Source organism: Pinus tabuliformis, chromosome Q (genome assembly GCF_031772625.1).
Source record: "Pinus tabuliformis cultivar Carrire ecotype Pingquan chromosome Q, CPIR1, whole genome shotgun sequence".
Taxonomy (NCBI): domain Eukaryota; kingdom Viridiplantae; phylum Streptophyta; class Pinopsida; order Pinales; family Pinaceae; genus Pinus; species Pinus tabuliformis.
In genome coordinates, this window is record NC_142296.1 from 501,073,646 (window position 1) to 501,096,905 (window position 23,260).

The window sequence follows — 23,260 nt, forward strand, 5'->3', positions numbered from 1 at the left end:
TAGATATCAATGCCAAAGGTTTGGTTTGCCACCCAAAGTTGATAACAAAATATGGAAGAAAAATGTTAGATTGTCTCCATCATTTTCTAGTGAATAGGATAGCCAAGAAACTAAACATAGAGGTGACAAACTAGCAATATATCCTCTATTTTTTTATAAATCCACTCAAAGTGTCTTCCATCGTGTTGTTGATGTGACAAAACCCCTCCAAAAATTTGGCCTACACTTGAATTTTGGAGCCTACTGTGAATCTTGTGATTGTTTGTTCCATAGTCACTTTATGGTTGATTAAGTATTCTAGACCTTCTCAATTTGTAAGTGTCAAAGTCAAATTCTCATGCATGATCAATCCACAGTAAGTTCATGAGCAATAGACATAACACAAGTCCATCAAGATAGTGCCTGTGCCATTTTCAACCTATGTCAACAATTAGTGTGTGCTTTCATCAACAATTTCTCACTTTTGGTTGTGAGTATTCTTATATTTCTCTGAGTTTTTGAAATTGTCGCTTTTTCACACCTTTGCTCTTGCAAGTGTCACATTCATGTTTGAAACTGTCTCTTTTTCTTGTCCTCACTTTAATAAATATCCTTTTCATGTTTTCTTCATTCAAACATGTGTCACTTTCAATGTCATTCGCATTCTGCAAGTGTTGTTTGAACTTTCCTCTTGTAATCGCATGCATTGTCTTTTAGCATTGCAAGTGTCACACATCACACATACATAGTATCGGTTTATTTTAAGGGATAACATTGGCGTTAATGAGTAATTAATTCAACGTAGAAATGTATCACAATCATTCCCAAACTTTGAAGCACTTTCACACAAGTGTTGTTAGTGTTGTTACAAAGTGTACCTTTAGTGTCACACTTGGAGTAAGTCATTGCAATGTCATTGCTTTGAGGAAAGTATGTTGCTCATGTGTTCCATATTATTTATGTTGTGTCATCAAGTATTTTAAGTGTGTGATCATGCTCAAGTCTTATCACTTTTCACTTTGGCCTCAATGATTGCACACTTAGACAAATCTGGGTAACTTCCCGACCGAGCAACCTGACATCACTCAGCCTTCCTAAACTACACATTGTGTAGTTTCAGTCCTCAAGATCTGGACTTACCGTTTAGCACTGTGCAATGCACAATCCTTGCCATCCAAAACTATGAAATGTGAAGTCTCAGTGCTCAGTCCCAAACCTTAAGCTTTAGAACTGTGCAATCCCTACCTTGAGTCAGTCTCCTTTGTGCACTGTGTAGTCTCAAGCATCAAGCCTCAACCTTGAGCCCTTGATCTATGCAACTGCGTAATCCATTTGCTTTTTTCATTCTAGAGCTGCACAGTGGGGAACCTCAAAGTTCAAGCCTCAAGATTTACCCCTTGAGCTCGTCAACTGTGAATTTATCTTGCCATGGTCTACCTCAACTATGTGTTGCACAATCTCAAGGTTCAGTCATGGCCCTTGACCCCCTGGGCTACTTAATTATGAAGTCCTTGAGTCTGTCTCCCAACCTACCATCTATTTCCATCTCATTCATGGTTATCATGAAGAATGTTAGACTGGGGGTTTATCAAACTAACGTTTTCTTCTCATGAGTGGATTTCAGTTGCAAGTATTATATCATGTTATGACAAGATGATGATGAAGGAGATGGTGAAGGAGACCTTGCTAGAAGACACCTTTGAAGCTGCGAAAGAAAATTGATCAATCAAGAGAGACAAAGAGACACTAGATTTTAGAATATGTTGAAGATCAAGATCACATTGAAGACTCCTTATCTTCAAGCAATGCGGAGGAGGAGGAAAAAGAACATGTTCCATATTTCAAGAATACACAAAGAAAGTGGTAGCAAAGAGTGGCTTGACATTGGCATGTCATCATGAAGTCCATGTTATCAGTTTCATGTCATGTCATGTCATGAGTCATCATGTGCCACATCATTTTATGGATTATGTAAATTCAATATTGAAGAAATTTTGTGTAAATTAGAAGTCCAAGAGTCATCCATGTAATGTGAAAAGTCATGTAGGAAGTCGAAAGGTCATAGAGAAGTCAAATAGGAATGAGGGTAGTCCAAGATTCATAAGGAAGGTGAATGATCACCCCATTTTTTATATACACACCCTCATCACTCATGTAAAGAACTTTTCACATTGGCTCCTCCTTCTAGGAATTAGAGAGGAAGATAGGTCTTTTGGAGGAGCAAGTGGTTGCTCTAATGCTCCACTATTGGAGCTGGTCTAATGCTCCACTATTGGAGCTGGTGGTGTTCACTATGTTGATGTATCTTGGAACTTTTTCTTAATTTCAAAGCTCTCTAAGCCAACATGATTTCATATATATGTTGTAAATATTGTAATACTATTCTTTGAATGTTTTTGATGTATGTTTTTTTCATCTATATTAACGAAATTAAACTATTGCGGTGGATTTGGTACTTATCTTATTGAAGGTGTGTTGTATGTGTTTTAACAATCATTTCTTCTATGTGAATTATATCACTAGCTTTCCAACGATTCATTCATATGTATATGCTCGTGGGTATTTAATAGGTTAGTGCTATTACTTGTCTTTTAAAGGCTCACTTTTCTCCCCCCTTTCGGTAGAATAACCTTGATACATTGTGCAACTGAAAATTCCACAAGGAACACTCACTTTTTCATCTGAAGTACATGTGCATTACTCTCTTGTGTTGAACATTATAGCCAAATTAAATCTCTGATAACATATGAAAGTCAAGCCTTATGTCCAGAAGTGCTCCCACACCAAACGATACAAAGTCTAACTGGGACTTTTCATTTGGGATACCCCCTTGGTTAACGAAATTCCAGCACCATCAACAAATGGCACTGGAAGGAGGGACATATGATAAGTGTTCCCCATTGAGTCTATTTTGAATCTCTTATCTTAAATGGCTCATACCCAAATCATAATCTCAGGATGCTTATCTAACCTATTCCTTGGTAGAAGTTTCATCTCTGTGGAACAACTTGATGACTTGTCGCAATTTAAGTTTGATAGTGAGGGTGATACACCTATTATCGAGCATGCATCTCTTTTTCTTAAGTTCTATGAACACTATGAAATTGACTATGAAGATGTGGCTTGTATTCTTTTCTACCTCACAATTGAAGTTCAAGTTAATTGATGGTGTCATACCCTACCACTCGCTTACATTCCTTCTTTTGAACACCTCATAAAGGAGATTCATTTAAAATTTGATAGGTATGATTACTAGGATGTTCTTAAAATATTTAATAAACTAATAGTGAAGCCTATTGAATCAATTCAGGATTTCTCTGATCAATTACTTCATTTTTGTTATGGATTTCCTAAAGAAGACACAAATTCGGATTTATTTAAACAAAATTTTAAGCATTTGGTTTATATCTCTTTACATGGTTAATCTTAAACCACTGATATGTTTGCTTCCCTAACTTTTGTAAATCAATAGACACCACTAATTTCAAAGGAGGAACCTATCACTCCTTTTGTTCCTTGTCCTCCTCCTTTTCTAGTATAGATCGGGGTACCTCTATGAGTTAATGATGAAGTTGGGAAATCCACAAATCAGATTACCAATCTGTCTCTTCAACCTTCATCCACCTCTACTGATTTAGATCCAATTGAGGAAACCTTGGAATGGTTCATGAAGCCTATGACGAAGAATAATATTTTCATTCCTCAAGATGACATTATCGCTCTTAACCTCAATCTTGAATTTGGTTCCACTAAAATTGTTACTTCTTCAAGGGACATTTGTTATCCTCTGTCATCTACATGCCATGACTCTTTGTACCATGATCTGCTTAATCAATCTACTCCACCAACCAATTCTTCACACTCTCTTGATTTTCAAGTTGTTGGTTCAAATTGCGATCAGCTACAAGGAAATCACACTACATAGGTAGAGGAGCGAGAAAGTGAAGATACTTTTAATATCTGTTCCCTCTTTCAAATTCCCTCATGTCAATATGATTCTCTTCCATTCTTGGATGATTTTCAATATGCTAATCTCAATAGTGAATCAAATGAAATCAATTTTTTTAGATCTGTAGTCTTGGGAAATATCATTATGATGATGATGACTCTATTTATGTATACGATGATGAATTCCCAAGTGCGCTAGTTGATATTTTGGTTTATTGAGAAAATTTTGATTTGAAAGAATTAGATCTAGAATCTGATCCAGCCAAAGAAGATGTTCTTATGGAAACTTCCTCTCCATCTCACTATCCCTTGTGCTCTACTATTTGTGATGAATATACTCCATGCTCTTCAAGTTCTCCATCTGATGAGTTAAATTCTCAATTGACGCAAGGTAGTGAGGTTAGCCACGATGAAAAAGGAAACAATCAAATAATTGAGTATCCACTCTACTCCTTGTCGTTTTGAGTTTTGCATGAGGACTACTCTTCAAATCAGTTTGCTAATGAAATTTCTCCAATTCATACATCTATAGATTCATGATTTGAAGAATCTTTCAGCTTGAGTAATTTGGTTGTTGAAGTTGTAAAATCCGATCAAATCAGCAAAAAGGATGGCTTCCATATGATTAGTAGTGGTCCTATTGAAGTTACTGGTAGCAACTATCTGCATGCCCTGCATGATCTGATTCAATATTAAAAATGAGATTTTACGATCCTCGAAAGTTCTTAGACTTGCTAGGAAGTCGAGGCCCTTCAAATTCCATTGATGATTATGTTAGGATCTTGCAACTCCGGTAATATCCCAAAACTATGTTAGATCTAGTTTTTCTCACAAAATCCTTTTCTATGCATGGTTTCACTAGATGAAAATTCCTTCTTAAAAGATGTTTGGTATTTTGGATATAGTACTTCGAAATTTCAAAATTTGTTTTCTCTTCGGATTCGAGATCTTATTTTAGTTGATTCATCTCCATGCAAGGCTCTTGTACTTAACTTAGGTTTGGAGTGTGTATATCTCATTAAAGCATGGAACTGCAAAGTTTATCATTTCAAAGACTATATTTGGTCGAAGGAATCATGTCTATTAGATGCATTTTAGAATAGTCAGCTCCTAGTTTTTCTTGTGAATGTTATACTGCTAATATTTTTCTTCATCAAACCTAAGTACTCTTGAGTGCTAGTGAATGCATAAGTTATTCAATGAGTCAATTTATTCTTCACTCATTGTATCCTAATTGGTTTCATGTGTTTTCTATTAGGGCATTTCTTTTCACTTCTTTCAAAAATTACGATGTTAGTGCAGTGTGTAACCAGTTATAAGAAAATGGTTTTTTACATTCAGAATATGAGGAATATGATTCTATTATTTATAGCATTTGTGAAACTGTTCAGAATAACGTATCCTTATTGTCTTATAATTGAGAATCTTATGCTTTGATTGGTTTTCTTGATCATAGCTCTGATCGTGATAATTGTCATTTAGCTTATGATTTTATTACTAGCTTATCAGATGATAGTTGTCCTATATCCTTTGATCTCTATGATTTATCATATCACTATTCAGATACTTGTCAAGTGGTTGAGTAACTTCAGTTCTCGTTGATGGTTATGTCAAGCGCTCATTATCTTGGTGAGCCCTTTTAACACGATCAATTTCATTTTATCTCACAAGATTCTCATCCTGATATCCTACCTTTAATCGAAAATTCATGTTTTCAAGAAGCTCAAGGTTTTAAAGAGGATTGTCTCAAATTTTATGATCCAATCACTGAATGGTCAGAGTAATCATACCTAGAAAGCTCCATCACAAATAACAAGTTTCAATCTTTTCTCATGCTTGCTAAGGAGGACAATATAGATGAAGATAAATTCGCAAGAAACTCCATAGGTTTGTGTAATTATGGTTTTCATCGAAAAGGTAAGAGTGTGAGTTGGTTAGAAGTATTGGCTATGAAATATCTTTCTGCTGAGAGGAAAGACCTTCAATTTGTTGTGATATTTATCCAAGCACTTATATTTTCTATTGCACACTGTTTTATATTTGTTTTAATCACTTGTATCTTTATGTATGCTGGTCGAGAATGTTTATGATGGCAACATTGGAAATTTCATTACTCTTGACCCTAACCTTCTAGCTGGTTAGGTTAGGAGTAGGCCTAGCTACATATTAGTATCCCCTTACACAGTCATCCTACACTTGCTCTCTGTAGTTTTTTCTTATGTTTTCTTTTGTCTCACATCCTGTTTTCAGTTTAGCCTCCATTTTCTTTGTCTCTTGGATTTTGTTTCCTTCTTTTGTCTTGTCTTTCTTTTTTGTTTTGTTTAATAAGACTTTGCATGAAGGATGTTCCCTTCGTCTCAAAAGACAATGTGGCAAAATAGAAAAGGGCTCTGTGACAATGCAAAATTTGGTTAAATTTTAGTCCTTCTTCTTTGTATTGGTTCATACCATTTGGTCAATGATGTTTTGATGGAAAATATGATCCTTGCGTAAGGAGAGCATTGTGTGAAATCATGATACCCACATCTATTTTAGAAGCCTCATTTTTGTGCTTCGTTCTTTATGTTTCAGTGTTTTCCATTCTTATCCAATCAAATAGAGAAGGACAAGGGGAAAATCTAAATGAGAAAACTCATATCAGAGGTTTTACGTATATGATATTTGAAGGAACAACCTCTTTCTCTCTCAATAAGTTAGGATCTCTCTTCCACCCCATGAAATGAATAAGTTCCGTTGCATAGTCCTATATAAAATAAATAAATAAAGGGTGAAAGAAGAGAAAGGCTTCCTATTCAGAGAGGTGAAGCAAGCAACTCTGCTAGAGTATTGTCTAGGTTCCCTGGAAGCAAAGAAATTTGTGTGTTCCTAAAGTGACTTTGTTGGGCTATTGTCTAGGCCTACTCATAGTGGAGCAACATCAGAGATGAAAAAATATATTTTGAATACCTTTAGCTCAAGAATAAAATTACCCTTATCCTAATTCAAAACATTCTATTTATATTTAGCTCGCTTTATGATTGTGTTCAACTGAGAAAGGCTGAAGGGGACTATGTTTATACACGGGGTAAATGGGGAATCCAAAGTAATATGAATGATGAATCAATACTTCATGAGAAACTAGACCTTGCAAAAAATATTTGACCAAGGCAGAGAAGCTGGAGTTCTACCAATGTGTCACTAAGTGTTGTTGTTGTGATTGTTGAAAATGGCAACAAGAAATGCTAAAAATAGAAGTGCTAAAAATAACACTGCTATAAATAGCAGTTTGGGTACCAGTGCTGAATTGGGCAATAGGGAATGAAAAATGGAAGTGCTAAAAATAACATTCTATTTTTAGCAGTTCAGGATGGATTCAATTTTAGTCAATCCCTGGACTAAAAATAGGAAGTAAAATTCGAATTTGATATTAACAACATTTTGTAAATTAATTAATTAGTTCATCTTGAGTTAATTAGTTAAGGAGAAACAAACTTGAATTCTATGTGAGGACATGCAACAATTTATCTATTAATTAAGGAATTTATCCATCAGTTAAAGAGATAAGGATGAGTTCTAATTTGAGTAGTAATTAGTTGGCTCAGTTAACAGAGTCAAGTCCAGTTATATTTGATTTAAATAGTTTGTTTAAATTAAGTAAGTTCAGTTAGTTAATGCATGCTAGCATATAACTGTTGTACTTCAGATAATTGAATATTCTCTCATGAATAACTCATGCATGTCAGTTTAGATAGAGGCCCAGTTGAGATCAGAGAAGGCACAATGTACATCAGTTTGATGAATATTTTTCCTATAAAGGAAGCTCATCCATGATGAGAATTTATCTCCTTCAGGATTGCGCAGTTGGATCAGAGGTTGGTGAGTGTGTGAAGAGGCCAATTCACACAAGTGGCTACACTGGACCCCAATCATAATTGTGCAAAGAAATAGGAGGCTTGGAGGGCAGACCAAAGGTTAGATAGAGGCCTTTGACTATCTATGAGCAGTAGAGGTATTGCAGAGAGAGCAGGATAGCTTTTGTTCTGATTCTTTTTGGAATACTCGACTATATTTCCACTTGTATGATAATACAGAGTTGGGGCTTTAGGCTGAGGCTTTCCTCGAGTAAATTATTCTGTGTTATGTGTGATTGATTTCTCCATATCATTTATATGTGTTCTTATTGATGTTTCTCATGTTCGATTAAGCTTCCGCTAAATTTCTTGTAGAAGTAGATCAAGTGTTTCACTTTAGTACATTACATTACCAGGTGATCTACAGGTGGGAAATTTCTACAGCGAAAACACCCTCCAAATTTTGGCCTACATTTGAATTTGGAGCCTAATGTGGATCTTGAAATCATTCGTTCCATAGTCACTTTATGGATGATCAATGCTTTGTTAAGTATCCCAGTCCTTCTCAAATTGTAAGTGTCAAAGTCACCTGCTCATGCATGCTCAGTCCACAATAACTTCATGAGCGCACTCTTTTATGCAAGCTTAAACATGCATAGCACAAGTCCATCAAGATAGTGCATGTGCAAGATTCAAGCTACGTCGATAGTCAGTGCACACTTTCATCGAAAATCTCTCACTTTTGGTTGTGATTTTTCTTCTATTTCCGTGAGTTTTTCCAACTGTCGCTTTTGCACACCTTCCCTCTCGTATGTTTCACTTTCATGTTTACAAATATTGCTTTTTCTTTTTTTCACTTTAATAAGAGTCATTTTCATGCTATCTTCATTATGGTATGTGTCACTTTCATTTTCGTTCGAATTCTATAAGTGTCATTTTCACTTTCCTCTTATTGTCGCAAGTGTCATCTTTTGGCATGGAAAGTCTCACATATCGCAAATACGTATTTTTGGTTTGTTTTAAGGGGTCACATTGGTGTTATTGATTCATTCTTACCATTTAAACATGTATCACATTCATTCCCAAAGTTTAAATCATTGTTGCATAAGTGTCGTCACTGTCATTACAAAGTGTACCTTTAGTGTCGTGCTTGGGGTAAGCTATCGCAATATCATTGCATTGAAGAAAGTATATTGTTCATGTGTTTCGGGTGATCTATGTTGTGTCATCAAGTATTCTAAGTGTGTGATCATGCTCATGTCTTATCATGGTTCACATTGGCCTCACTGATCCCACACTTAGCCAAATCTGGAAAACTTCCCAATTGAGCAACCGGGAATCACTCAACCTTCCTAAGCTATGCACTGCATAGTCTCAGACCTCAAGCTTCAATATTTCCTCTTGGAGCTACACAATTCATAGGCCCTACCTTTTAGAACTATGCACTACATATTCTTAATGTTTTGTCTCAAACCTTGAGCTATAGAATTGTGAAATTCATGCTTTCAGTTAGTCTCCTCTATGCACTACATAGTCTCAAGCACCAAGCCTCAGTGTTGAACCCTTGAATTGTGCAACTGTATAATCCCTTGGCCTGTGTCCTTTCAGAACTATGCAATGGGAAACCTCAAGACTCAAGCCTCAATCCTGACCCCTTGAACCCCTCAACTACGTATTTATTTTTACTTAGCTTGCCTAAATTGTGCATTGCGTAGTCTCAAGGCTTAGTCCTAACCCTTGACCTCCTAAGTTGCTCAACTATGCAATTCCTTGAGTTTTTCTCCAATCTTTCCACCCGGTTCTAGCTCGGTTAGTAGTTATCATGAAACATGTTAGACTGGGAGTTTATTAGACTGATCTCTTGTTATCATGAGTGGATTTAATTGCAGGTATTCTATCATGTTATGATTGGATGATAATAAAGGATATGGAGATGAAGACTCTACTAGAGGACACCTTTGAAGTTGTGAAAAAAATTTGATCAATCAAGAGAGACAAAGGGACACCAGATTTATGTAGTAGCTAAATATCAAGATCACGTTGAAGACTCCTTATCCTCAATCCATGTGGAGGAGGAAGAAGAATAGCATGTTCCATCTCTCAAGAAGACACAAATAAAGAAGTAGAAAAGAGTGGCTTGACATTACCATGTCATCAACGTTATGTCATGTCATGTCATGAGTCATCATGTACCACATCATTTTGTGGATTATGTAAATTCAATATTGGAGAAATGTAATGTAAAGTGGAAGTCCAAGAGTCATCCATGTAATGCAAAAAGTAATGTAGGAATTCGCAAGGTTATAGAGAAGTCAAACATGCATGAGGGTAGTCCAAGAGTCACAAGGGAGGTGAATGATCACCCCATTTGTTATGTATACACCCTGATCTCTCGTGTAAAGGAAATTTCACCTTGCCTCCTCCTACTAGGCATTAGAGAGGAAGATAGTTCTTTTGGAGGAGCAAGTGGTTGCTTTAACACTCCATTATTAGAGCTAGTGGTGTTCACTATCTTGATGTATCTTGGAACTTTTGCTTAATTTCGAAGCTCGCTGAGCTAGCATGATTTCATGCGTATGTCGTAAATATTGTAAGATTATTGTTTGAATGTTTGTGATGTATGTTGTTTTCATATACACTAAGGAAGTTGAACTATTTCGATGGATTTGGTACTTATATTGTTAAAGGTTTGTTGTATATGCTTTAACAATCATTGCTTCTATGTGAACTATTTCTTTAGTTGTCCAATGATTCATTCATATGTATATGCTTGTGCATCTTTACTAGGTTAGTACTATTATTGTATTTTAAAGGCTCACTTTTCTCCCCCCTTTCGATAGAAGAACCTTGATACATTCTATAGATGAACATTCCACAAGGCATACTCACTTGTTCATATGAAGTACCAATGCATTACTCTCTTGTTATGAACATTGTAGCCAAAGAAAATCTCTAAGAACATATGGCTATTGAGCCTTATTTATGGAAGGGATCCCACACCAAATGGTGTGAATTCTAATTGGGAATTTTCACTAGGGAGACCCCCTTGGTTGATATGTTTCTATCATTTTCAACACATAACTAGCTTCCCCACTATTATGTCCCCTTCTCTTTCTACTGATTATCATAATTTAGATGAATTCTCCCCTTTATACCCATTCTTCCCATAATAAGTATCATTCTCATCCATGTTGTGAATATACATCCCTTATGGTGTCTCATCCCTCCACCCCTCATTTGACCTCTTCCCTCCTAGAGACCTTGAATTTGTCCCCTTCCTCCAACTCTACCCCTATCCCTCTAAACATATCCTCACTTCCCCCTATTCCTTCCTCAGAATATCCTACCTTAGGAGGGAACCCCTCCACTAATGTTCTCAACCCTCTTATTTAACCGGCCCCCTTAATTGTCCTAACCTCCACTTTGACCTTTTCTCCTCCTAAATCCATTAGGCTCCCCCTCTCCTACAATCCATACCAATTGTGTCCCTATACTAACCTAGTGGAGGATTCCCCTTGAGAAGGTGGTTTAGTAATAGACCAAGTCTTGGCTAATATTTTTGGTCACAAATGTCACTTACTCAAAGAATAATAAAATGTTGTATTAGATATCAATAAAGGGTAAAATATCCACTATCATAAGGGCCCTTATAGCGGGGAAATCCCAAAATCCCCACAAACATGATCATCCTCTCATTCAATTCCAGATGGTTAGGAGGCACCCACAATATACTTTCCCTAAAGAAATTTATTAAATTACACAATTTGAATGTCATCCTATAGCAAGAAATAATGGTGGAAAGTGTAAAATCCAAGGGAACTCTCAAACCTTGGCTCAAAGAGTGGTCCTTCACCATCTTGGATGTTGTTGGCATCTTTTGAGGACTCCTCCCCGACTGGAGGCCTAAATTATATGCATTGGGTTCCACCACTTACAACTATGCTATCTTGGTTAGCCTAGAGGTTAAGGAACTCAAAAATATTAATACTATCATCAACATTTGTGGATCCTACATTGATCACATCCCATCTTTGGAAGATATTAATGGATCAAATTATTTATTTGTCGCATACAATGTTACTGGAAAAGATCTAAAACTTACACTCTCGCGGAGAGAGGTTTCGGGTAATAAATCTAGGCCTAACCTTTTAACCTACTTTTTCTAATCCCTCTTTGAGTGACATCCTCTAGCGGATATGGAGGAAATTTTGGGAAACAAAGGTGGCGTCTCTAAAATACTTAATTGTTTTATGATCTCTAATAATTCTATAAATTCATGGATAATTTCATAGTCTTTGATATCTACTAGAGGGATGTTATATCAACTCCCCATTCTTCCTGACATGGTTTAGAACTTTGATAAGTCCCCTCTACCACTTCGCTAAAATCACACATGGCTTGTTGAAGAGGATTTCAAAAACATGGTAGAAGGTGATTGGATACATCTACACTACTCTCACTTTGAATCACACATGGGCCAATTCAATGAGAACATAACTAATCTAAAGTCTGCCACCAAAAATTAGTCCCTGCTTTCAAGGAAAGATAATGGGAAAGGTTCAATATTATCAAACAAGAGATAAAATATCTACTCAAATCCCCCATTGGAACTTTCACAGAACCAATCCTCTTCACCCTTAAAAATCTAAAATAAGAAAAACTAGATCTGTTGAAAAAGGAAGGGATCTAATGGACACTAAAAAGAAGAGCCTTTTGGATTAAAGAGGGGAGAAATAACACACTTTTTCCATCATTTTCTTCATACTGTATGAACAAAAACACCATCTAGAATTAAAGAGACATTGTGGTTCTTGGGCATGTTCTTCTTATGATAAAACTATGGAAGGTGTTAGACATTTTGAGAATCTTTTCAAGGGACCAACTGGAAGTCCCATCCAAGAAACTCTAGCAATCATCTCTAAATTTTACATTGTCATATCTAGTAAGATGAACCAAGCTCCAGAAGAGGAAATATTTGAGAATGAAATATAAGCAATTATTTTTTCAATTGAAAGAGGGAAAAGTCCAAGTCTAAAGGGACTCCTAGTGGAATTATATCTAGACTTATACAACTTCCTAAAGGATGACATATTAAAAGTTATAAAAAGTCTTTCGATAGAAATCACATAACATAATTTTTTGGTCAATGCTTTTCAAAACAACCAGTGTGGTTCACCATCAGGACCAGATGAAGAGGCAGACCATGGAAACGGCTTAAATAGAGAACAATGTAGAGATTAAAATTTTAAATAATGGTTATTTTTGAAAATTAATATTTAAATTATGATATTAACAAATATTATTAAGTAACGACTATATTAAACAACTAGTTTTTGAAAAATAATATTTAAATTAATTTATTAAAATAAAATATTATTAAAAATTCTATTAATGGGAAATAATAATAAAATATAATTAACAAAAATAAAAAATTCAAAGTCAATTAATATAAATTAGAAGTAAATACATGATGGCACTGCGTGGATATCCCTTTAGTTGCGGAAACCTGTTTCTGCAACCTCCCATAATTGCTTTGAGTGAGACTGCGCCCTACTTGTGGGTCGTTGACGAAAGGTCCAGTAGTTGAGGGTTTTGTTGGTGCACAACACACTCTGAACCTGGGTCAAGCCTCCTTAAACCAACAATGTTGCAACAAGAGATTGGTCTAAAATCTTCGAATATTATTTCGTCTTGTTTTTCTAGGATGAATTATAGGAGAGTAAATTTTACGGCTCTTAGAAGCTTACCAAAGCACTAATACACCTGAATAACTTTTAATATCTGAATTCATGCTTCTATGATCCATAATGAATTATGAAAATTCTTTCGGTAGAAATCACATAACATAATATTTTGGCTGACATGTTTTGAACCAACCAGTGTGGTTCATTATCAGGACTTCTACTTAATAATATTTTTTAATAAATTAATATCATAATTTAAATATTATTGAATTTGACTTTTTGATTCTTGTTAGTTATATTTTTTTATTATTTCCCATTAATAGAATTTTTAATAATATTTGATTTTAATAAATTAATTTAAATATTATTTTTCAAAAACTAATCGTTTAATATAGTCGTTACTTAATAATATTTGTTAATATCATAATTTAAATATTAATTTTCAAAAATAGTCATTATTTAAAATTTTTGTCTCTACATTTCTCTCTATTTAAGTTGTTTCCATGGTCTGCCTCTTCATCTGGTCCTATGATGAACCACACTAGTTGGTTCGAAATGCGTCGGCCAAAACATTATGTTATGTGATTTCTACCGAAAGACTTTTTGTAATTCATTATGGATATCAGAAGCCTAAATTTAGATATTAAAAGTTTTTCAGGTGTATTAGTGCTTTGGTAAGGTCCTAAGAGCCCTGAAATTTACCCTCCTATAATTCATCCTAGAAGAATAGGACGAGATAATATTCGAAGATTTTTGACCAATCCCTTGTTGCAACGTTGTTGGTTTGAGGAGGCTTGAACCACGTTCATATTGTGTTATGCACCAACAAAACCCTCAACTACTAGTCCTTTCATCAATGGCCCGCAAGTAGGTCACAGTCTCACCCCAAGCAGTTATGGGAGGTTGCAAAACTAGTTTTTTGCAAATGAAGGGATATCCGCGAAGTGGCATCATGTATTTACTTCTACTATATATCGAACTTATAACTTCGCATGTATAAGAACTTCACGCAGATGATTAATTTAACAGAAACACATAAACTCTACAAATAACAGTATATCTTACAGTTCTTCACATAATTCAGTGAAAAGCATACATAATCAGATACATAACAATAGAAAAATAACATGTACAGAGATACAACACTTCGCCAAAAATTCTTCTTTATTAAATAGATCTTCAATTAAATTCACTTCTCTGACCTACGCACCCAACTACAGGTGGTCTACGCACCTAGCTACAGACTCTTCAAGGTCTCCACACACTCAGCAGTGGAGCCTTCTCCAAAAACTACAGACTACAAACGCGAAAACAGATATTCACTTATGCTTCTATGATTAAGTTTCTATTATTTATATTAGATTATCCTTTACAAAGTATTACATATCCTTTTATACAATTCATCTATACAAAAACCATGGTCCACATACCATGGATCCATAAAACAAGGACTACTACCTGATACCTGTTACAAAATAAGGGCTTTGTCCCATCCCCAAATCCCAAAAGGTCCATGCGATGAATATATTTCTGCCAACTCTGCACAGTCTGCTCCTTCTTTCGTGAGGTATTTTACCCAAAACTTGGACCAAGTTGGGCCATGCCCAATAGGCCCCAAACACTCACCCGTGACTCATCCTGAGTCACTCAGCTTCAACGCCATTTTTTTTAATGCTTTGTCGTTGTATATTGTATTGTACTACTGCAACGTTTCTGCCATCAAGTTTTATTCCTGCTATGCCTCCTTCAGCAAATCTTCTGTAGTAGGGCCAATGGTCTTTCGTAGTAGTTCCACTTCCCTTTTCTTCAATTCCTTTAGTCGTTAATCTACTACCTATGAAAGTTTCAGGGCTTCCTCCTGCCACGACTGAATCCTCTGCTGTAGTATGTGCTTTCCTTCGTAGATCATCCATTTCCACCTGGAGGTTATTCCCTTTAGAAATGCTAGAAAACCACTACAAGACTGGTAAGTTCTTCACAACTGCCAAGATCTCATCATGCCTCTTCTACTTGGCCTATAGTTCCTCCTCAATATTCATGACATTTTGATCCTCCTGTAGTGAGGTCCAAATCTGCATTGTGTCGTCTAGCAATGTTGGCTTATAGGGGCCTGACCCAAGTTCGGGAGAATTATTTAGCCAAGCAAATCCTGCAGCTACCAGCCCTTTTGGCAACAGCCCGTGAAGCGTGGAATGAGGTCTCACCTGAGGTAACAGGGGAGGGTGCTAGAACCAGGTTTCCACACCCTTGGGATGTCTAGATGTGGTCTGAGAGGTTCGCGCGCCGTCCCGCGGCCTCGTGCTATGCTAGATTCGTGTGGATCCAGTTACCCTTTGTCACGCTAATTGCAGATCTTATTAATTGCTACTACTCTAATCTATTTAAAGAGGTCTTTAAGAAAACATTTATTACTTTTGTTCAATTCACATGTTAAGATTAAACCTATTTCACAAGTGTTTAACAACATAAGTGCATAGATAACATCAATTCATTTACCATAAAAGAACAGAAACACGACTATATTAATACAAAATTCAGAAGAAACATGTCTTTATTATCATTCCTCACCAATACATCCAGATCTACCCTATGCATTCAACTGCAGGGGTCCGCGCACATAGCTACAGACTTTCTAGGCCTCTGCGCACATAGCTGCAAAGCCTCTACCTACTATCCCAACCCTCGACGCTTTTCAAAAACCCATTACATGTCAGATCATCTTCCCAAAAGGGACTACATTTCCCTCAAAGAGCTGCGCTCTATTTATACCTTCCTCTAGCCCATGATCCCTGCGCATGCCGACTCTACTTATATTTCTTTACATTATTTTTTTGGGCAGACTACACTTTGACCCAACCTATTATACTTTACGCTCTGCGCGTCTCGCAGAGTCTTTTCCCCACTATTACCCAAAATTTTGGGCTTCATACCCTTTGCGCGGGGCTTCCGCTACCCAACAGTCCCCCAACACAATTACCGTGACTCGTCCCAAGTCACTCGCCGGTACGGTTAGACACTCTGCCTCGGCTTTGCGGTTCACCTTCCTTTGAGTGATGCTTGTTGTCTTGTTGCTCCTTCATTGTCTCCTGCAACACTTCGTCTGGCTCCTCCTTCAGTTTTTCTACCCTATCTCGCAACTAATGATGCTCATTCTGCTCTTCTCGGTTAACACAGAACTCCCCATCCTAGGAGTTTAGCTCGAGTGGGGGAGCCGCATACGGGACCGCCTGGTACCACCATAACTATTATACAACAAAATGACCTCCTCATCAACTCAGAGGTGAAAGACAGGATGACTAAAGCAAAGACCACAATTGCAGGCCTTGATTCCACACTAACGTTGGTTGCACACTGAAAACCTGCTTTATAAAACTTGTTACCAAGCCTAAGGGAGCATTAGTGACCCCACTAACGCATGTTACTAGTGAAGGGGTAGCAATAGTGAAACTAAGAGAAGTTCAATGGGTCAAGCCAATGAATTGACTCACAAATATCTAGATATTTATCTCTAAATTTGCTTAAGAAAAGCAAGGAAACATCCAAAATCAAGATATTTGGAGGATTTTTAATCTAAGAAAAGAAGGCAAATGGGAGAGAGCTGAAAAGCGGAGCAAGTTCATTGCTTTTGCCCTAGTGAACTGTAGGAGGAGTTTGGCAACCCTAACTCAATTGCTATATAAGCAAAGTGAGGGTTATTGTGAAAGAGGTCAGAGCATTTGAAAGGATAGCCCACTAAGTTGTTGTGAACTGTCATACACTTGAAGAAGTGAGCTGGAAGAGAGAGAGAGAGAAGAAGAAGAAGGGGCAAGGGAAAACTGTTACAACAGATGGTTGCAATCACTCTTCCATTATTAATACAGAACTACAGTTGTGTTCCCTACTCCATAGTGTCGATAACATTGTTCATTGAGTTGTTCATTTCGATACTTGTTTAGATGAGTGGTTTAGTTGTATGCAAATAGATTTTCATAGTGCATTCATATATTAGTTTTCAAGATTGTATGTTGTGATTGTGTTTGCCTTTCCTTTGTGCAGGAATTGATTTGGAGCCAGCTTTGAGGGAGTTCTTCTTGGTTTCATAGCAATCTCCAAACAAATCTAGAAGGAGACTTGAGGTAATCCTCTTTCCATACGTTGTTAACTTATATTTGATAGATGCACATGTGTATAACTTGGTAGCTTTTGCAGATAATCTTACAGTCTGTCGAAGGTCTCGGGAAGGCCTTTGAGGGTAGTTTTCATTCTCCATACACTGTGCATTTTACCCCATAGTAGAATTGGTGATTCCACTGGGGACTATACATCTAGTTCCTGGTTTACCCAGACTCTTCTCTGTTCTCTCTTCCTTCCAAGAGCTCCCTATTCTTCAGCAATCCTTTTTCTGAATCACCAAATATCTTGCTGCGTCCTACTAGTATACATTCATCTCAAAAATTGATCTTCAAAACCCTTGTTGTGCAATATTTCCCACACTAACGCAGGTTACCAGGCTACACAGAGCTTTATAAAGCACTGTGCCTATGTACAGGGAGCGTTAGTGACCCTACTAACTCTCTGTAACCACTGTTACAGAGCGTTAGTCTCCCTTTGTATTCATTTCCAGTAGCATCTATGGACCAAAAGGGATGGAAAATCTTCTCATGGGCTGAAATAAGATCTGTAACTATATTATGTCAGCAAAATTGGTGTCCTAGAAATTTATTTTTAGGAAAAAAATTTGGTTTTTCTCTTTTAAAAAACATTTTTTTTCTGAAAGAAAAACTGATATTTTGTATTCATCCTTCTGTTTAAATAGTTGTGAGTTGCTTCATTTTGGTTTTCATTAGTTGTTAGGAAATATTGGAAAAGAATCTTTTGGTTATGCATGTGTTGAAAGACTATAGATGCACAGACGAAACTATGAATATGTGAAAAATATGAATATGTAGAATAAAGCTTGTTTGCATCAAATTGAATTTTTTTTCAAAGCATTGTTTCTGCATGATTTATTGAGTCAAGAGTCTCACCATATTTCATACGTCAACACCCCTACTGAAGAAAAATAATCAATTACACATAAAATTTACATTAAAATCAATCAGTTACTTTTTTTAGCAAACCAACATTAGCTAGGCTGGGATCTTGGGATAAGCATGTGAGTGAATTGCCCAAGGTTGAAAACCAAAACTAGTGTCGTTAACAAGTGAAAAATTCCTTCTGCACTCATATTACCAGGACCACTCCACTAACAATGGAGCAAAATATGAGACAACATCGGACTGTAATTGAAGGTAGCCCGCCTTCTCTTACAAATCCTTTGGGCATTTTATGTACTGGGGGTCCCTTTGGGGATTTCAGAACTGAGTCAGGGACTCAGGTTTCCTGCCCACAGAGCATGCTATCTACGACTATGTCCCCCATGGTTAGGTCTATGATTTGAGGTATCTCTAGTGGCCAAACTTCTAGGTACTTAGACAAGGTGACTCGGACGGGTTGTCCTAGTACCTAACACAGATCGATCTACTCTGTCTTCAGTTTTTGGGAGGGTGCTCATGTTCACGAAAGTACTTGGCCCCTCAATCTAATGTTCGGGCGAAGCTCTAGAGTAACCGTAACCATACATTTGGCCATCCTTCTCTGTTATTCATTGAGATACTGGGTTTCATCTCCAGTGATTGGTGCTTATTAAACAAGGTAATTTCCCTCTATTTGTTGATTGATATATTTAGTGTATTTTTTATTTTTAGGTACCTAAGTGCTACCATTTTTGATACTTTAAAGAATATCACGATAAAATTTATTTGATAAAATTAACGGTCACCGTGGCTACATCCGGCCCTCGTCGTCACTCCAAACGATTGTTAGGACTTTCCCCACTCATTATGGAAGATCCGTCGAGTTCCACTGACTCAGATTCCTCATCTTTGAGGAATCAATCTCCTAAATCTCACACAGGATCTGTGTGGACAACCGACAATTCAAGTTTGTTGGAGGATTTCTTCACAGAAGGATTTCTTCCTCACTTTAACACTTTGCTCACAAATCCGTTGGACCCTATCATGGTTCCCGTGGTACCTATACTTCCTTCTTCAGTAGGTGAAACTTTCCCATCTATGTAGTTGACGACTCATGGGTTGTGGAATTTTAGAGACACTGTTGGTCCTCTACCACTTCCCCAATCAATAGTCATCACAACACTGGTAATGTGGAATCCCGCTATCCTGTTTGTCCCAGGTATGACAACTCACATAACACCCTATATAAGTGGAACCCAGCAGATGCCAGGCTCCACTCCTATGGTGCCACAATGCATACCTTCGAAATGTCCCACATACAGTGCTCCATATAACACTCAATGTAGCACTATGGGTGTGGTTCCCATTTACCAGCAATATGGTCAACCGCCAATGTACAGTTCCAACCCCTAGATTCAGATATCTGGGGGGGTTCCCAATATGCACATGCTGGTAGGGAATGTCACAGTTCCCCCTCCGTTCTTAGGCATGCATGGACAGTCACTAATTGACATGAGTGTTCCCTTTGTCAATCAAAGCTAAATGGTTAGTTCTGTGTCGGTTGGGAATCCACAAGGGGTTCCCAACCAATCCATGGGGGCACCCTACTCACAGACTCAAATGAGTCAAGGGGGCACTACTTATACTGGGGGAAATTTCATACCCCAGTATCAAAATCCTCATGGAAATCCACTCTACAACACCATACCACAAAGAAACTGCTACACCACGTAACCCATGTACACTATGGGGAACCAAACGATGGGAGGAGTGAAAAGTTTCTGAAGTCATCCATCATCACCATGGTCCGAGTCAGGGGCACCTAACTCTCTGCCTTTCTTGGAAATGTTGGATATACTCTATTTATAAAAGTTGACAAATGACCCCATGTATCACAACTTACAATGGTCGCCGATCCCACATAAAATACCAACGGACATCACAAAGTTTGATAAAAAACAAGGGGGGATCTGGGCACCCACGTCACCACCTACCATCTCTGGTGTGTTTCAAAATCTATGGTGGATGATAGTGTCTGGTTACATCTATTTCCATGCACCCTCACTGGCAACATAGCGAAATGGTATATTGAGTTACCACGCACATCAGTAAACACCTTTGACACTTTAGTGATGGAATTCCTAAAGCACTTCCAGTTACCAATCCGCTATGAGACTGGGACAGAGCTCCTCACTTCATTTCGTTAGGATACCACCACCCACATCTCCGATCATATTCATGAATGGAGACGTAGGCGGAGGTTAGTAAAAGCCCCCATCCCAGACTTTCTCTTAACGGACTGGTTCTGCAGGTCCTTACTCCCGCAAATCGCTAGAGATGTCGCTTTAGGTGGTGTGGTCACAGAAGACCAATCCATACGTCGTGCCCAACACTTAGATTTGATATATTCATAGTTTGGAACTCTTTACGACATGATCCCCAATGCTCCTAGTAACCCCAGTGCTTCCACCACTCAGCACCCCAAAGTGCACACCGATGGGATTGTTGCGCAACCTCTGGGCACGCTGTAAAATAACTCAGTGATTCCATTGCCAGGATGGAAGTGGACCCCTCTACCAATACGACTGCTCTTCTTGCCACTGCGATAAACTCTATGCAGTCTACACAAAAGCCCAGTGGTAAGAAAAAGAAGAATAAGAAAAAGACTACTCCTTCTGAAGAGCAATCACCCAAGAAGCCCAACCCAAAACAGAAGGCTACTACACCTACTGATGATGAAATGGATACACCTGCCAGATTTCCTTGCAAACTCTGTGCGAAAGACCACTTAACCTGGCGTTGTCCGCATCTTCAAGAATGCACAGATTACCTTGCCAAAAGAGATACTGGTAAGACCTCCGCTGTCCTTAGGAATCCTTTTCCTACTCAATAGCAGTAAAATCTTATTGCAAACCAATAGCAACCCATGCCAAGGGGTAGCGATGGTTCACAACATCCTTCAGCTGGTGAAGGATCTTCTACCATTTTCACATTTGAAATGGTAGAAATCGCCACAAGAGCCAAATCTTATGGAGCTCATGTTGCTCTTGCAGCAAAACCATCCTCAGGTCAAAACCCACTACCGCCCAACAATTTGCATATCGAAAGGCCAGTTGAGGACCTTGTAATTTGACCCCCAAAAGGGGCACTTTGATGCACAATGCACAATACATTTGCACATGCACCCAACACTACAACATCGTAGAGGATTTGGCACAAGCACCGTCAGCTATGTCGACACTCGAAGTATTACAAACATGCCCAATGCAACAGAAAGCTTTGCTTTCGACTGTTGGAGGTATTGACCCAATGGATTCCAGGCTTGCTATTTTCAACATGGACAAGTGTAAACCTCCCCTTTCTCACCATCTTGCATTCCAGGTGCATATAACTTTGAAAGGTAAAGGTATGCATAGAACTGTCATTGATGAAGGTGCTTCTACCTGCGTCATGTCGGCTTCATGTTGGCTCGCCCTGGGTTCTCCAACCCTAACCCCACCGTCAAACTCCCTGAAAGCTTTCAACAGCCACACCTTTATCCCAAAAGGATACCTAGCCAGTTTCCCCATCACTTTGTCTGGGAAAATTGTAATGATGGACATAGAAGTCGTAGATAGAAAACTCGACTATAATCTCTTGCTAGGTCGCAGTTGGACATATGCCATGACGGCCGTCGTATCTACTGTCTTTCACATCATCCAATTTCCATTGGATGGAAAGGTTATTACAGTAGATTAGTTGTCTTTCTGCACCCCTGATTATTCACCATTACCAAGTGGCTCTGTACCCCTAGTAGGAGGTGGAATTGACAGTTACGTCAGTGTAGGTACCGGTCTACTGAAGGCTTCTTCCCTCATGGGTTGTTTCCCTCTTCAGCCACCGCAGGTTTCACAGATGGTCAATATGCTTTCATCTATTCCTCATGAAAATACCGATCCATGGATCCTACCAGCTCCTTCAGACATTGACACATACAGAGAGAAAATGCTGCTGTCACTAGCTGAATCAGCCTACCAAGCCATTCAATTTGCATCTAAATCTCTTGTCACTTTGGTTTTGGCCAACGATACCACTGCCCCTCCCATAACTACTCTTTCTTTTGATCCACTCAATCAAGTCCTACTAATGGACAAATCTATTAGAGAGATCACAAGGTTAGAAGAGCGACCTTGGGAGGATTCGCACCATCATGTTTCGATATTTGATTCGAACATGATGCCTCTTCAAATCCTGTCACCTGATGCACATGAAATCATTTCCTCATCGTATACGACTATCCAAATTTTGGACTCGGAAGGAAACATGGGCAATATTTCACAAACATTTCTCCCCGATATATCTATCATGACAGGCATCGTGGAAAACATACAGAGTGGAGCCAATCACAATCCTGAGGAAATTGTGAGCTTCACCTACCCGTTTAGGGACTTCCGCGATGTTTTTCCTTGGTCTTATGAGGAAATGCATGGCATAGACCCTTCTAATGTCAAGCATGAGATAGAGAAAGATCAAGAATTCTTTTTATGGTATTTTTCTTGCTCGTTAATCCGAAAAACCTCAAGTCTCCTTCTTTGGGCTCGTTAAACTACTACAACGAAGAATAGAATAGAGCACTTTTTGAGATATTTTATTGCTCTTTAAAAAATATAATTATCTCCGATTTTTTATCATTGAGCTCATTAAACCTATGCAACAATTGTTAGAGCACTTTTTGTGATATTTTATTTCTCTTTAAAAAATAGAAACATCTCTGAGTTTTCATCATTGCGCTCGTTAAATTCATACAACGATGCTCTGAGCAACTCTTTTTTGATCTTTTTCTAGC